General features: G+C 38.9%; 1 protein-coding gene across 4 annotated transcripts in view; it reads right to left on the reverse strand.

The window, feature by feature from the left end:
- The window catches only part of LOC138620668 (CUB and sushi domain-containing protein 3-like), a 336,291-nt gene that overhangs the window by 123,677 nt on the left and 197,878 nt on the right, over positions 1–14,736 (reverse strand). The window lies entirely within an intron of this gene.

Below are 14,736 nucleotides of genomic sequence, written 5' to 3' on the forward strand. Positions count from 1 at the left end.
GTGGTAAGTTACCAGAATAACAATGTTCTGGGTCCAACTGTATGTGTGTGTGTGTGTGTGTGTGTGTGTGTGAATCCCCACCCTATGGTAGTCAATTTGAATAAAAAACATGCCACTACGTACTTAATCCGTCTTATTGAATAGATGTTACAACATTTTCAAAGCAATGTGAATTCATACAGTGTTATTTATTAATGTGTGGAACCAGCTGTTGACACATTATCACTGTGTGTTTAAGCACCAAGAGATACACAGTGTAGTGTGACTGATATGGTATAACATACTGGCTGCAGAACATGCTTCACAAATGTTGTGACACACCTGTACATTAAATCAGTGACAGCAACACAAAAAACATAGCATTTGCTAAGCAGGGACAACAGCATCCTCTGTGGCCACAAATAGTACGTACAGGTTTCTGATGCGTTAAATTCTTGTTCACAGCAAGCGCGAACGGAAGAACCCTAAAGCGATTGCTATCAGGGCCACAGTCGCTATGGCTATACTCATAGAATCTGCGGTTACGTATGTAACCAATGCTATTTTTCTACATCTTGTAAGAAAGAAATAAGACACTTAAAAATATGGACAAGGTAAGGCAAGTCCAGGCCAGAGCGAAGGCCACGATCTGCTAATGCTGTGCTGGGCTTCATTTCCATGTCCACAGGCTACTGAGGAGAGGTAACTGTGCAGAGTATTTCAGTGTGGGGAAATATCACTGCTGAGGTCCAGGAGCCGGTTAGAAACTGCACACCACAATAATGACAGGTTCATCCCCTATTACTTGCAGTTGGCCGTCTGCTGTGACAAGGAGCTCAGCTGAAAGCGATCAGTGGACATTTCATGGTAGATCCAACCTGCTAACTAAAGTTACATAGTGCAAGAACAGGCGTTCAGGGTGCGGAGAGGGAATGAGGTACCATTTTCATTATCACAAGTCAGTGTAGCATCAGAATGATGCTGAAGCTGCTATTTTAAACCAGGCCTACACTTTATCACGCTTTTTCTCATTTGACAGAAATACCTCCTGTAATATATTTGACAGTGCACAACATGGGAACACAAAGTTTTAAATTAATCATACAAAGTGTAATTCAGAACAAAAGTTTGTTTTAATGTTTGATGCATCTTTGTTCCGTCTATAATTTCTTTATCTTTGATGTTCAACTTAAAATGTACCTTTTTGTGAGCAGAGGGAATGGGAAAATACAGCCACATTTAGTCATAAATAAAAACTTACTGGACTTTCTATCGTTAGAAGGTTCACTCGTATATTCCCTGATCACCAAACCTTGAACAGTAAACTTCAACCTGAGGCTGTAAAGTGATTTTGTACCACCACAACACTGATTTTCGAGTTTGGAAAGACATTGCAATTATTTATCCAAAAATCTAACTAATCATGAACAAATATGAATTTCCCTGACATCTTAAAATAATTTCTGTCAAAAATTCTCTCCTTAATGAGTTTTCTCCAGCCAACTCATGTATCACAGCTGCTCATGGCAGCCTCTGAGCACAATGCACTCATAAACAAAATGCAAAAACATTAACTTCACACCAATCCACCTACACAAAGAAAAGAGTTTATTATTTCTGACACAAATGTCAGAAACTTGGTATCATGGTTGATAGCTGATACAGTAACTTCTATTTGTTAGATAAAAACTGCCTTTGACTGCATTTCATTTATACTATTTGAATACAGTGATTCATACAACCCCCGCTCAACAATGCTTAAAGGTCATTTCAGACACTCAGCTGTATTCAAAAATATAGCTGGCAAGAATTTTCCATTTCACTGCATTGCAGACATGGCGTGAATTTTTTTTTTGACTCATACAGAGTTTGCTTCCTTATTTTGTAAACATAAAAAAATCCTAGAGCCAATAGAAATGCAGGATGAAATAGGGTGAGAAAAAAAAAATAATGCAAAAAATAATGCAATTGTTTTACTGCTTTCAGATTAAACTTGTATCTGAAAATTGTTAGAAATTAAAAACACCCACAGACAGACTTGTGTTACTTTTGATAACCTGGGAAGCAGTGAAATTGATCAAAGTCAGGTTTGAAATGCATTTCCCCCCAGTTAAGGAGTGGAAATGGGTAATCTGGGCCCAAAATGGCTGAAAATCAAATTTGTTTTTGCCGCTGCAAAATCATTCATGGTTAATATGCATCATAAAACCTGTCCTGTGTGAATATGCATCAAAGTTAAATATACCCATGTTTATATTCTAGTCTACAAGCAGCAGCTCTATTGCAAACAACAGACGGAAGGGCAGATGCATTTAAGTGAACCATATTTATGAACGGAAATATTGCATATTTAACAAAACTATATTTAACTAACAACAGAATAATACAGCAAAAGTTCAATAATAAATCAGACACTGACACAAAACATAGTTAAAAAAAATACACACTGAGCCAAATTTCTTGACTAGCACCTCCTTGGGTCTGATGAAAGCTTAATACTTTTTAAACCATAATTCAACTCTGTTCTCCTATTAATGAAGCCCACAAAATAATTTAACTAAAAGCTTCAGCTACACCGTTACCCAAGGTAAGATCCAGATCAGTGACTCACTTATTTTAGTCATACTGGCTTGTTATCCACAATACCATCTGGATTTCACATTTCTTAAGTGTGAGGCATTCTCCAACGAAGTGTTTCAAACAGATAGGCATCACACACTTTGATTGAACTCGCCAGCTCTTGGGCAAAGGTGCCCCTCGCTGGTGTTTTAATGTACCCACACGGGAAAGCAAATATTTACTCGTGTCTACCAACACGTGTCGTAGAGTGATGGCTGAACATGGAAGGGTTTCAAAAATCCGCTCCAAACATAGATGCATCTGTCTTAGTTTTACACATGGTTTACATGAAGATCAAAACAAAATTTGGAGGGGGGGGGGGCATCTAGAAGGGTCCAAGATTTAATATGGTTTTATCAGCTAGTGCCTATGCATAGCAGTAACCTATATTTATCATATATATTGAGGCAACACTTACATTTAATTGAGTACTTTGTCATTTGTCATGAGTCCCATTCAACATATGACACATATGAGAATATTTTTCATGGTAATTGCTCTGTTGTGTGTGTGTTTTATATACTGTATACAGGTGGCTCAAATGTTGCATTAAGTAGGCAGAATAAATATTGACTGGGAAGGCTACAATGCTAAATATACAGTATACCTTTACCAATACATCTAATTAATCATAACTTTAATATATGCAATTAGTGAGTGCAATCAGTGGGAGAAGATCATCAGCGCTGTAGACATCGTGCATATTTGATGAGCTAACCGCAGACCAGCAATCATACAACATCACCAAAGAGTGTCTATGCAAACAACCAGCACTAATTTAACCACATACATTCCCAGTTACCCCTTTAGCAATGGTCCCAGAGCTAACAGCCTATGATATTGCAATGGCCGAACACCAAGTCAATAATGAAAGCCAGCATGGGTAAGACGCAAACTCCCACCATAATATAAAAGATGACAAAGGGGTATTTCATAGATTCATAGGCTCATATGATCCCACTGAGGCCGGCAGTGTCTTTGTTCTCAGTTTGACTAATGGGTGTGTATTGCACATGTGCTAAATGGTCTCCTTTTTTCATGGCTGTAATTATCCAGAGCACTTAGAATTTCAAGATGTGTGCACTTGATCATGATGGGGTTTGAGACATTATGAGAGTCATATCAAAGGTACCATGCAGTTGAAAATATCCAATATGTCAACCTCCCTGAGGGTTATACTGTCCCACCGCTCGAGTTGAATAATGTCTCCGTATCAGTGTTTGACTGGTGTTTCTTTTGTACTGACTGACTTATTGTGTTGCCATAGCATTGGCTGACTGATAATGCCGTCAGTTGCTCATTAAGAGCCAATCACAGCCCCGCAGACATAGAAAGTCATGAATACGTAATGAAGAGAGATGATGGAGGGATGTGATTGGTAGGTGCCGCTGCAGGGAAGGAAAAGAGATTGTTCATACCTGACACATGCATAGAAGCAAACAGGAGTGCACACAAACACATGGGCTTGGATTCAAGCAGACACACAAACTCAAGTGCACACACACATTGTCACTACAAATAAAAAAAAAAAACAGATTGATTCGTCAACTTAAAATGGACACGCGTATGTACAGAAACAAACTTCAAAATGCATGGAAACATACAAAAAGCAGAGGACACAAAAGGGAGTTCAGACACATATAATTGAGCACACAGTCCTTCATATGAACACATAGCCGCATGTGCATGGACACAGATATACTGTAACCACACACACAAAAACACACGGACACATGGGCACACACAGCAACCCGATCCACAAACACAGACACACACGTCCACAGGCAGGTGTGAGGGCGTAGGGTCGGGCATTAAAGCAGAGTATCATGCAGGGGAGAGTGCGGACAGAATACTAAGTGTGATCCTCAGCATTCGCTAAACTGCGGCTATGCTTAAGATTTTACTTTCCTCCGGCATTGGGACGGAATTAGTAGAGACAGAAGTGAACACAGAGCCAAAAAGAATGAGTAAACAATGGGAAATAACAGAAGAAAGGAAGCCGGTGTACTACAGACAGAGCACAATGTGTTTATCTTTCACCAATAAAAATGAAAGGTTTCCAGTACATAAACAGACCATCAAGCATGTGTCTGCCTGCAGTACAGAGCAATTATGGCAACACAAAGTGCCTGAGCAAGGAAACAGTATCACCGACACAAAACACCCTATATGTGCAATACCTACACTGCAGGGGGAGGCAGTATTGATTCAGTAATCATCTGCATGCCTCTGACTGACCACTAGGGGGCAGACAGGCTAACTGCAATCGACTTCAGTAGGTGAGGCCTTTGCAGATATTCTTGGCACCTAATGGGAAATGAACTGAGTTCCATTTCCATTCACATTCAAGAGGGCGCCTGCTAAATAATCACTGCATCGCTCCTTTTTTCTGTGCTCGGGTCATTGTAAAAACGGTCACAGGTTGGGGTCAGAGTCGAGATCCCTCTGAAATACAGCAATCAGAAGAGCGTTGTGACATTTTCATTATGCTGATGCGGAAGGAAAAAAAAAATGCTTTCTTAACATTTAAAATTTTGGATGCAGAAACAGCCTATTGATTTAGAGGTGCTACCCAGAATTCAAACAGGATGACCACCGAAGGTCAGAGAGAGCAATCAGTCCTACCACTCCCTCCCGTCTGTCTTGGGGATAGTTCCATCTTGTTTCACCTTTGGCTACATTATAGTTTAAACAAACCAACCTGGATCATTTCCAAAACTGCAGATAGACCTTTATCTGCAGACTACAAAGCAGGATAGTCTTCCGTGTTTTCCCATAAATATACATAGAGACTTGTTACTGTAATTGAAAGAAATACAAGAGCAGAGATCTGATTGGGCCAATCAATCCAACATAACCATCTGCAGGCTGTACTGCAGCACCTTGGTTTGGGTTGAAGGTGTCTCAAACGAAAGTCTCTCGACCGCTACATTTATCTCACATGGCGAAACAAATCATCATGAGGATCAGAGAGAAGCAGTGCACCTGGCCATGTTCTGGTTCAAGGGTTTAAAAAACAATGAATGTGTAGAAGAAAAAAAACCTATCAGCAGGAGGTTGTCTGGAGGCCTGTTTTATTTTTGATTGATTGGAATCTGCCATTACAAAAATATATATATATATATACACCAGCTGGCACAGAGCTACACTGGCAGCAATCAAAAAGTCCTAAGATTAATTCTGTTGTGTGCTTCTAAATCATTTCAAGGGTCTCTGTTGCCGATTGGCCGAGCTCCGTGCACGTCACGGTGCTATTTACTGTTCATGGGCAACAGTAGCAGTCTCTGAACTTTTTGATCAACCCTTCTTCCTGGACTTGATTTTAATGTTTGAAAATAGAAAATATAGTGTGACGTAGCAGCTTAATTGACAATATAAGATTATAAATATAGACAGCAATTTTTTACTTACAATCATTCCAGCAGGCTACTTTAACATTTAGGTACTATCTGAAAGTGTCTGTAATAAATTGGTCTGGCATTGCACATATAGTGACATTGATAAACACCCCTACATCTCTATAGCATTAATAAAGGGCTAATACATGTAGTGCATGTACTACCTGTAGGTGACACATGTATGATAACCACAGACAATGCCAAGATACGAAGCCTGTGACTGTTAACGTTTGGCTTACAGGTGTTACAGTGACAGTATTTCTTTAAAATGCTCAGTAAGTTGTGCAACACCAGCACTACAAATGCATTACAGAGTTATTTTAAAAGATCAGTAAAATTGTGTGTTACGAAAACAGCCTGTGAAGTTTGAGGGGAAATATTGAAGCCATAATGCTGTAATACAGATCCTCAAATGACCCTCTCTGTGAATCACATCCTCTCAGGAAGTTTTCAATCTCCCCCTCCTTCTTTGTGTTTATCTGCTCCGTTTGCTTTGAATACTAATCACTTTTTTTCCCCTTTTAAGTCAATTCAAGAGATTCAGACATGGAGATTCTAGTGAAATTAAAGTTAATTTTGTGCTTTTAATCAGCGTGTTTTCAGGTAAACAGCTAGCTCCTTACTTTACAGCATTGCCAGGATCTCTCCACCCTCTCTGTCTGTAATGTTCATTAATAAGAGCCACACATCAATTCTCCATGTTCAGGCAAAAATTTGTACAGTAAATGGAACCCCTGGCATCCATTCAACTGAGGGGATGGCTTGCTGACTGACCTGCTAGATGGCTGACTGCCGACAGTAGTAAAAATCTGATTGACTGGACATAGATAACTTTGTGAATGACAATTACACTGCAGGACTCTGGCGGGTTTTCAGAGTGCAATTGTGGACACAGCAGTTTGTTTCAATGAGTTCCAGAAAAGCTTTGAAGTCTACGAACTGAATGGCTGCTAGCACTCCTACGGTTTTATGGGTAAAATGAAATGATACCATAATAGAAATGTTGCATGTGAGTGTTATAAAAACACATGTGAAATGATAATATGAGAATTGAAGGGATTTGACAAAATAGAAGACAACATCATTAAAATGAAGGTGCTTGTATTAAAAACATCCCATGCTTATCGTTTTTTTCTTCAATATCTCATTCAGTGAGTCCAATGGTGACAGTGACAAAACACTATTGACATAATGCCTGACAGTATCACATATGCATTCTGCTTCTATACCTTCCAACTAAAAAACACATTTGAATTTGATGTATCCCATATGCATTATTCTGTTACGATATTGTTCTTCTTCTGCTAACAATAAACTAACAGCAACCTGGATCTGCTTCTGCCATTGGTGTATTAAAAACTGGATGCCATGTTCAAAGACGGGGCCCAATTTGTTCTTGTAAAATTAAATTAATTGCACTACCTCACACTTCCACATGTTTGGGCCCATCGCAGACTCGCATTAGCGTTCTTCTCCAGAACATCCAAGACTTCCACTGGCTGAGCTAGCTGACTTGCTGTCAGCTCCCTGCCCACACGAATGGCATAAAGCAATCATTTGGCCCTCTTAGACTTTTCAAATGTAATTGAACCAATTTGTTATAATAATAGGTTTGTGAACATTCAGAATGTATTCTTCGCTGTATAGACGCTGCTTTTCCAATAATAGTGTTTCAGGTCAGTGTGCTTCACGTCATGAACACTGAAATCATATTTTTTAACAACTTTTATATTTTTGTACTTGATACATATTTTCGGCTGAAGGAGCATTATCTGAATGACTGTAGCTTAGCGACGGCTGAATAGCTGAGTGAAAATGTGACTCACTGGCAGACGGAATCCATATGTGATATTCTAGCTCACGAGGCGTCTGCGGGTTTTTCACTGGCTTTAGTTATAAATAATAACCTAAATAATTTGACCCTGAAAATGCAAAAAAAATAAATAAATAAAAATAATTAAAGATGAAAAGGATAAATTAACCGTAAAATTGTGTTCTCATGTTATTTCTGTTGTAATTGACAACTCAGGTTTTATTTGGTAACATGATTCAGTGGTTTGTAGCTTTGAGGGTGAGATGGTTCTTTTTATGTCTAACAAGCAGGATCACTGAGAATATCCCATGTTCAGCTGCAGCCTCGGGTGCATTTACTGGAGGTTAGACCATACTGGAAAGCACTCAGTCACATCTGGAAGATGGTTTGTTCAACCGTAGTCACAACGGACTGGCTGGGCATAACTTACTCTTTAAGCACAATGTGGTTTTCCTGGCCTTTCAGTACTTACAAACCTGAAATCTATAGTTCACAAAGAAGCCACTGGACCCACCACCAGTGTGTTATCAAAGAGAAGTTACACATAAAAAGGTTAAAACTGGAAAGCTCATGCAGGAAGGGAATTGTCTTACAATTTGACCAGCACAAAATGTGATTCCATCTCAATTATTATCTCATGACTTCATAAAAATTGTGTCAAGGGTTAATTTAAGCCTTTTTTTAAAGCACAAATTTAAAATATTTGTTGTTTCTAGCTTTTCACATGTTATAATCTGATGCTTTTCTTTGTTGTACAGAATAGTAAATAGAAAATTTGTGGATTTTGGACTGTTCATCAATTAAAACAATACATTTTGTCTTTGTGGGAAACTATAATAGGTATTTTTCAGTGTTTACTGTCATTTTATCAATGCATTATTTATTCATTTCTGCACAGTTTCAAGTGAATAGAAAACGACAAATAAAGGTAATCTGAAAATCTTTTCGATGTGTGACAATTAATCAGTTAATTACAAAAATATTTTGCACAGTGGTGCAGTGGTTAGCATTGTCGTCTCACAGTGAAAAGGTTCTGGGTTCGAATCTGGGCCTGGGCCTTTCTGTGCAGAGTTTGCATGTTCTCCATGTGCCTGGGTGGGTTCTCTCTCTGGGTACTTCGGCTTCCTCCCACCATCCAAAAACATGCACCGCAGGTTAATTGGTGTTCTACATAAGCCCTTAGGTGTGAATGAGAGTGTGAATGGTCTTATTACGTGTTCCTTCCAAAAGTTTACACATTTGTTTTGCACCCGTGATTTAATACGAGTAATTGCGACATTGAATATCAAGTGCAAATCTCTGTATTTAAATGAAGGGTTTGCGTGTGTTAAAGTGATTCCAGCAATGGAAAACGGAGCGACCACAAAAGGAAAAGGAAATTGAATCCCATTGAAATTAACAAATATATAGATATAACAAGAACAAAACGCTTTATAGGAGATTATCAGCAAGAAAAACGGCAAAAAAAAGGCTTAATATAATAAAACGTCTGCAAATAAAAGAGGAGGGACGGTGGATGAGATCCTCTAACAAACACCGATCAGCAGGTGCAGCTCTTTCTGTGATGAGCAGATGACTTGTCATTCAGTGCCTCGCGAGTGCTCGTGAACCTGTGAATTCTGCGGGAAACATTCAGGACCTGTGACAGCACACCTGAATAACGGGACTGGGTGGGATATCCAAACAGTGATAAGTTGGAATGAACCAGAGGTAGGAAAATGCTGAGTCGTAAGAAGTGTTTCAATTGCTGGTATTTCGTGGCTCCTCTTTGTTGTTGGCTGTCAATCATCATTCAGTTCATTCAATAACTCATAATTGTCCTCTCTGGACATAGGGTATGTCTGAATAATTTTTTTTCCCTCTGACATCTCATAAATGTTTAAACGGGAGTAAAAACAGTTCTCTAAGTATTTTTTTGCTTTCCTGCGTCTCCTTCTCACCACAATAATAAGAGCAGCCGTCTCTCCAGATTTCGGTCGTACTAAAATAAACACGCCATCACTTCTCCTATTTCTACTTTCAGGTTTAGTAAATATTGTTGCGGGTGCTAAATTTATGCATTTGTAGTTCCCCTCCCAGTATTTTGCACCTTCAAGCACAAACGCCCAATATTACATATGCATGCAGGCAAACATGCAAAATGGACAACTTGTGTTGAATTGCACATTTGAAAGACGCAGTCCTCACTGCACGTCGTCAGTAAATCTGCTTTATACAGTTTTTTTTGCGGGTGGTGTGAAGTTCGCATGTTATTTTACACACGCAAACCTTCAGTAAATCAGGCCCGTGAAGTTTTATCCTACAGTTCACAGAAGAGACCGAAAGCACGTAAATTGAACATCTCAGCATGCCAGCGTCCCAGTGTGAGACACTTACATAGCTCGTGAAGAGTCCCTACACGACATGTTGTAAGTACAAGGATGATTAAATGCACTTAGAGCAGCTCCCACAGTGGGAAACTACATCAACTCGGATTTCATCTCAGCCTGCAAAAGCCCAACAATAAGACCCTATAGCCTGTTTCAAAGCACACTCACAGAGCACTCATTGGCTTTCAATATTAGGCTGAACTGAATCCTTAAATGCATTTGGGTCCTGAGGTGATAAGCATTTACTCTTGCTCAGAGATGTTGACATAGCTGAATAATTACTGAGCTTCAATTAAACATGCTAACGGTTACGTAATGGCTGGGCTTGTTTTTAGCTGTGAAGGAGACAGTAAGGTGCAGAGATAAAGAATGCCAAAACAGTCACTGATTACTGAAATGCATGAATAATACAACACAAATTAAAAAAATAATGATGCTACAATCTACCCAAAATGACTTTTGATTTTTCTTTGATGCAATATAAATACTAATTACAAAACTTAAAGATATTTCAACATTTCTGTTAATATTAAAAGGGCTGCCCAAAAATATTGTGAATAAAATATAACTTGCATAAATAGCATTTACCTCTTTATTTAAAAAAAACAACAACACTCTGTCCTATGGTGAGATATTTTAATTGAAATGGTTAATTTGACTTTAGATCTATTAAAATGTAGCCTAAGGCATGTTTTGAAAAACTTTCCATTGTGAATCACTTGAAGCATCCACTAAGCAGTAAAATGGACAATTAACGTGATACATTTGGTTTAGCCATGCAGTGGAGCTGCAGGATTTGTATTCCTCAACACATTAATTCATGACAGACTTTTTCCTGTGTCCAAGAACCATGAGCTGTCAACACACACACACACACACACACACACACACACACACACACACACACACACACACACACACACACACACACACACACACACACACACACACACACACACACACACACACACACGGTCTCTCTCTGAAGTGGTCAACAACAGCCATTTATGACAGCAGGACATACAAAATTCCTAATTTTAAGACTTAAATATTTAGCCAAACTACGATGCCCAACGACTTGTTCCCTTAAAACACCATATCTGTATGGCTCGCTCTCTTTTTCTGACTCTCTGTTATTAACTTCTCTGGATCCCCTCACTGTTTTTCCACCTCACCTCTCTCTTTTCCCCTGTTGTCCCTTTGTAATGTTCTTTATTTTTGCTGCCTCCCTAACCTTTATGCCCTGTTTCTGCAAACTTGGATATAAATCACGAGGAGATTATTATTAATTCAGGACTTCATAATTTGGGCAGCAGCAGAAGGAGGAGGTTTTTGTGAGCTGAGTGGCTGACCTTATACACACACACGCTCAACTAAACGCACACAGAAGGAAAACAGTCTGTCCGGCTAGCTGGCAGAGGCGAGAGCCAAACGTGTCCCTCTGAGGTCTCATAGTGTCTTATAAACTAAACTAACCCTGCCAAAGCAGATTTGTTCATTTAGTGTCTCAGGGACAAATATGGAATTGTTTTCATTCAGTGTTTTCCATAAAACTAAAGTAACCCTACCTAAGGGCTTCACCATCATAACGTATTATCATGGAGAAAAGTAGAATTTAATAGACTAGAACAGCATATGGTTTTCAGGGAGGAATTAAAGATAAGTTAGAAAAAAAAAAGAGGAATATCATTAAGTAGAACTGTTAATAATAAAGTGTAGCTGATGAACACCCGAAGAATGATAATTAAAGAATAAATCTGAAGAGGGTGGAGCATAATAAATACAGTAGAATAGAACAAAAACAGAATGCAAAATACTGTTACCCTCGAAGGTTAATGATTCCAATAATGGAAATAAATATTGTGTAAGTGGTTCCACAATTGGAGATCATCAATCATTTTGCAGTGTCAGTTGTGGCAATGACAATGTTGCAGTCAGAATATTGATTGGACCTCACTTCATACTGACAGTCACCGCTGACATGTATTTCCCAACTTATTGTGAAGCAATTTTAATATACAGAGTAGATAACTAAATTCATGTAATGCATCAATTTTTGCTGGTTTATTGGAATCCATAGAGGCTAAATTAAACTATATTCCTCTCGAGTGACATAGTTTTAGAATTATCCGAAAATGTTAATTTGCAAGATTTTTTTTTAAGCAATGTGCTATTTTACATCAATTAACTTTTTCAGCCACCTAACTTGCCCTACTGCTTCTGTTTTAGGACCGATAGAGTGTTGGAGATGACTGACAGCTGACAGGAAGTAGCCAATCAATCACAAGCTTGTTAAAAACTCCACAAATTAATTAACTAACGTATCACACTGACACCCCTCATTAACATGTTGATTAACCTTTTAAGGTAATTAAGATCAATTAAACCACTTAAAAATGAATCTCAACGGGAGGGGTCAGCTTATTCAGTCAATCACCCAAGTGGTATGTCTGAAGGAGAGATGTGGAGAGAACGAGAATAGAAGAGAGATGAAAGGAGGAAGAGGGAGGAATAACAAGGTTCATGAAGATATCTTTACAAATTGTCTTCAGTATCTGGTCTAGATTAATTTCAGATCTATCTGCGTGGTTGTTTTTAGTATTTTATCTTCATCAGATAGTTGACAGTGGAGAAATACCAGACATTCAATAAGGTTGTATTCCGAGTCATGATGGGTCTCCAACCTATAGCTACCAGTCGCCCACGACCCGGTTCTGAGTAGGTTTGAAAAATGTGCAGTGCTTCCCACACATAGACGTACTCGGGCAAGCCGCCCAGGTATATTGACGACCTCCCAAGTATATTTGGTGATCAATTTCAGCCTTTTTTTTAAAATCCATTTTGTCTTTAATTTGTCAGAGAGAACGGCGGTATCAACGTGCTCGATTAACGAATGGACAATCTCCCCTCGCTCCCTTCACCTGTTTCTGCTCCACACCGTGTCAGTGCAGCAAAGGTTGAGCTCTGCCTTGAGTGAAACACAGAGATGAGAGGACAGGAACACAGCAGAGACTCTCACACTAAGCTGGAAAGAAATGGGTGCTCATAAATTCGGTTAAATAAGATAAATACAATAATTTTGGCTGGAGCGCAAAAGCAGGGTCAGAGCTGTAAAACGGGAGTGCAAGAGATCAAAGTAAGACCGCAGTTCGACTGAATTACACGTCTCTTCAAAATAAAAGCCCTGCAAAAAATGTCCACAGGGTCCAGCCATGTACTAGGTTTTGCCCGAGATGTGTTTCTTTCAGCAGGGGCAGGTGGTCCTGATCGAACGGGAGAAACACTGGATTTTCTTTGTAACATCGTATAAAATAAAGAACGTTTTATTTGACACTTTTGAAACAAGTTTAGCCACGCTGCATCAACTGCAGTCGGTATGTAGGGAACATCTGTGTAATTGGAGATACAGAAGAGGAAAACCCTGTCCTACACTGACGTCCTCCCACAGTGGTCATTCTTTAAAAATCACAACACAAGCAACATTTCCAGTGAGGTGTCATCTGGGGTTATATGCAGTTTAATAAGCGTGGCATGCCCACAGATTGGAAAATTATGCCGAGTTAATATGAAATTACCACTGAATTAATGGACGTTTCAATTACTTTAATTTGCCTTAACTGCCAAGAGTCACACGTGACCAATACAGTAAAGAATTCATGAGGTCATACAGAAAACTTTTCTTTTTACATTTAAGTATTCAATGTCGGTAATTTTTATGAGCACTAAATGTCATTAACAGCTGGAATGAATCAGTTGTAAAACAAAAATAGTCAAATGAATTCATGTATGCACGGATATACTGAAAATCCATCTACTGTAATTCTTATAACTCTAGTTTAAGGGCTAGAAAACTTTTTAGTACAAGCTATGAAACAATTTCTACATGGATATTGGTTCTTGTCAATCTACACACTTGCTCATTTCTACTTCAAAGGAAAGTTTTTCAGATACTAAATTTTCATGTCAGGAAACCTACACAGGGAGACCATTACTTGTCCATCTGAAGAAAGACACATAACAGTTCAAAGACGTTCAGAAGCTGCCAACAAAAATGAGCAAATGACCGTGATTACTGCTGAAAGAAACTATACTGTTTATCAGTGTGTCTGAAAAATACACTGTTTTGTACAGAAACATGATGAAAGAAAGAGAAGGACGGGAGGAGGGCAGGAACAAAGATATTAGATCTGTGAAACATTTCGTCACTGAGTGCGTACGAGTGTGTCATTTCAGACTTTTTTTGTGCATTTTCACAACATGACATAACAAACATGTTGACAAGCGGTGGCTGGTTTTCAGGACAGAACATGCTTCAGATGCTGTTCCTGACAGTTGGCATTTTGGATAGATGCCCACCTTATTTTAACTTACTTGGAATCTTTGGTGCAAACTTGCTGAACTGAGACGCAAGACACAGTTCGGAGTCTGACAGTAAGAATCAAGTGGCACAGTGCAATTTTAGTGTCAAGCATCACCGAGATTTATACTTGTGCCACCTGCCTACTCAGACCAGGGCAATGACTCATGAACGAAGCCACGCTTTGACTGTTTCCATGAC

The sequence above is a fragment of the Brachyistius frenatus genome, unplaced genomic scaffold (assembly GCF_029030835.1).
Source record: "Brachyistius frenatus isolate BFR_SWC_R1_liver_20210118 unplaced genomic scaffold, ASM2903083v1 Contig_2, whole genome shotgun sequence".
NCBI classification, from domain to species: domain Eukaryota; kingdom Metazoa; phylum Chordata; class Actinopteri; family Embiotocidae; genus Brachyistius; species Brachyistius frenatus.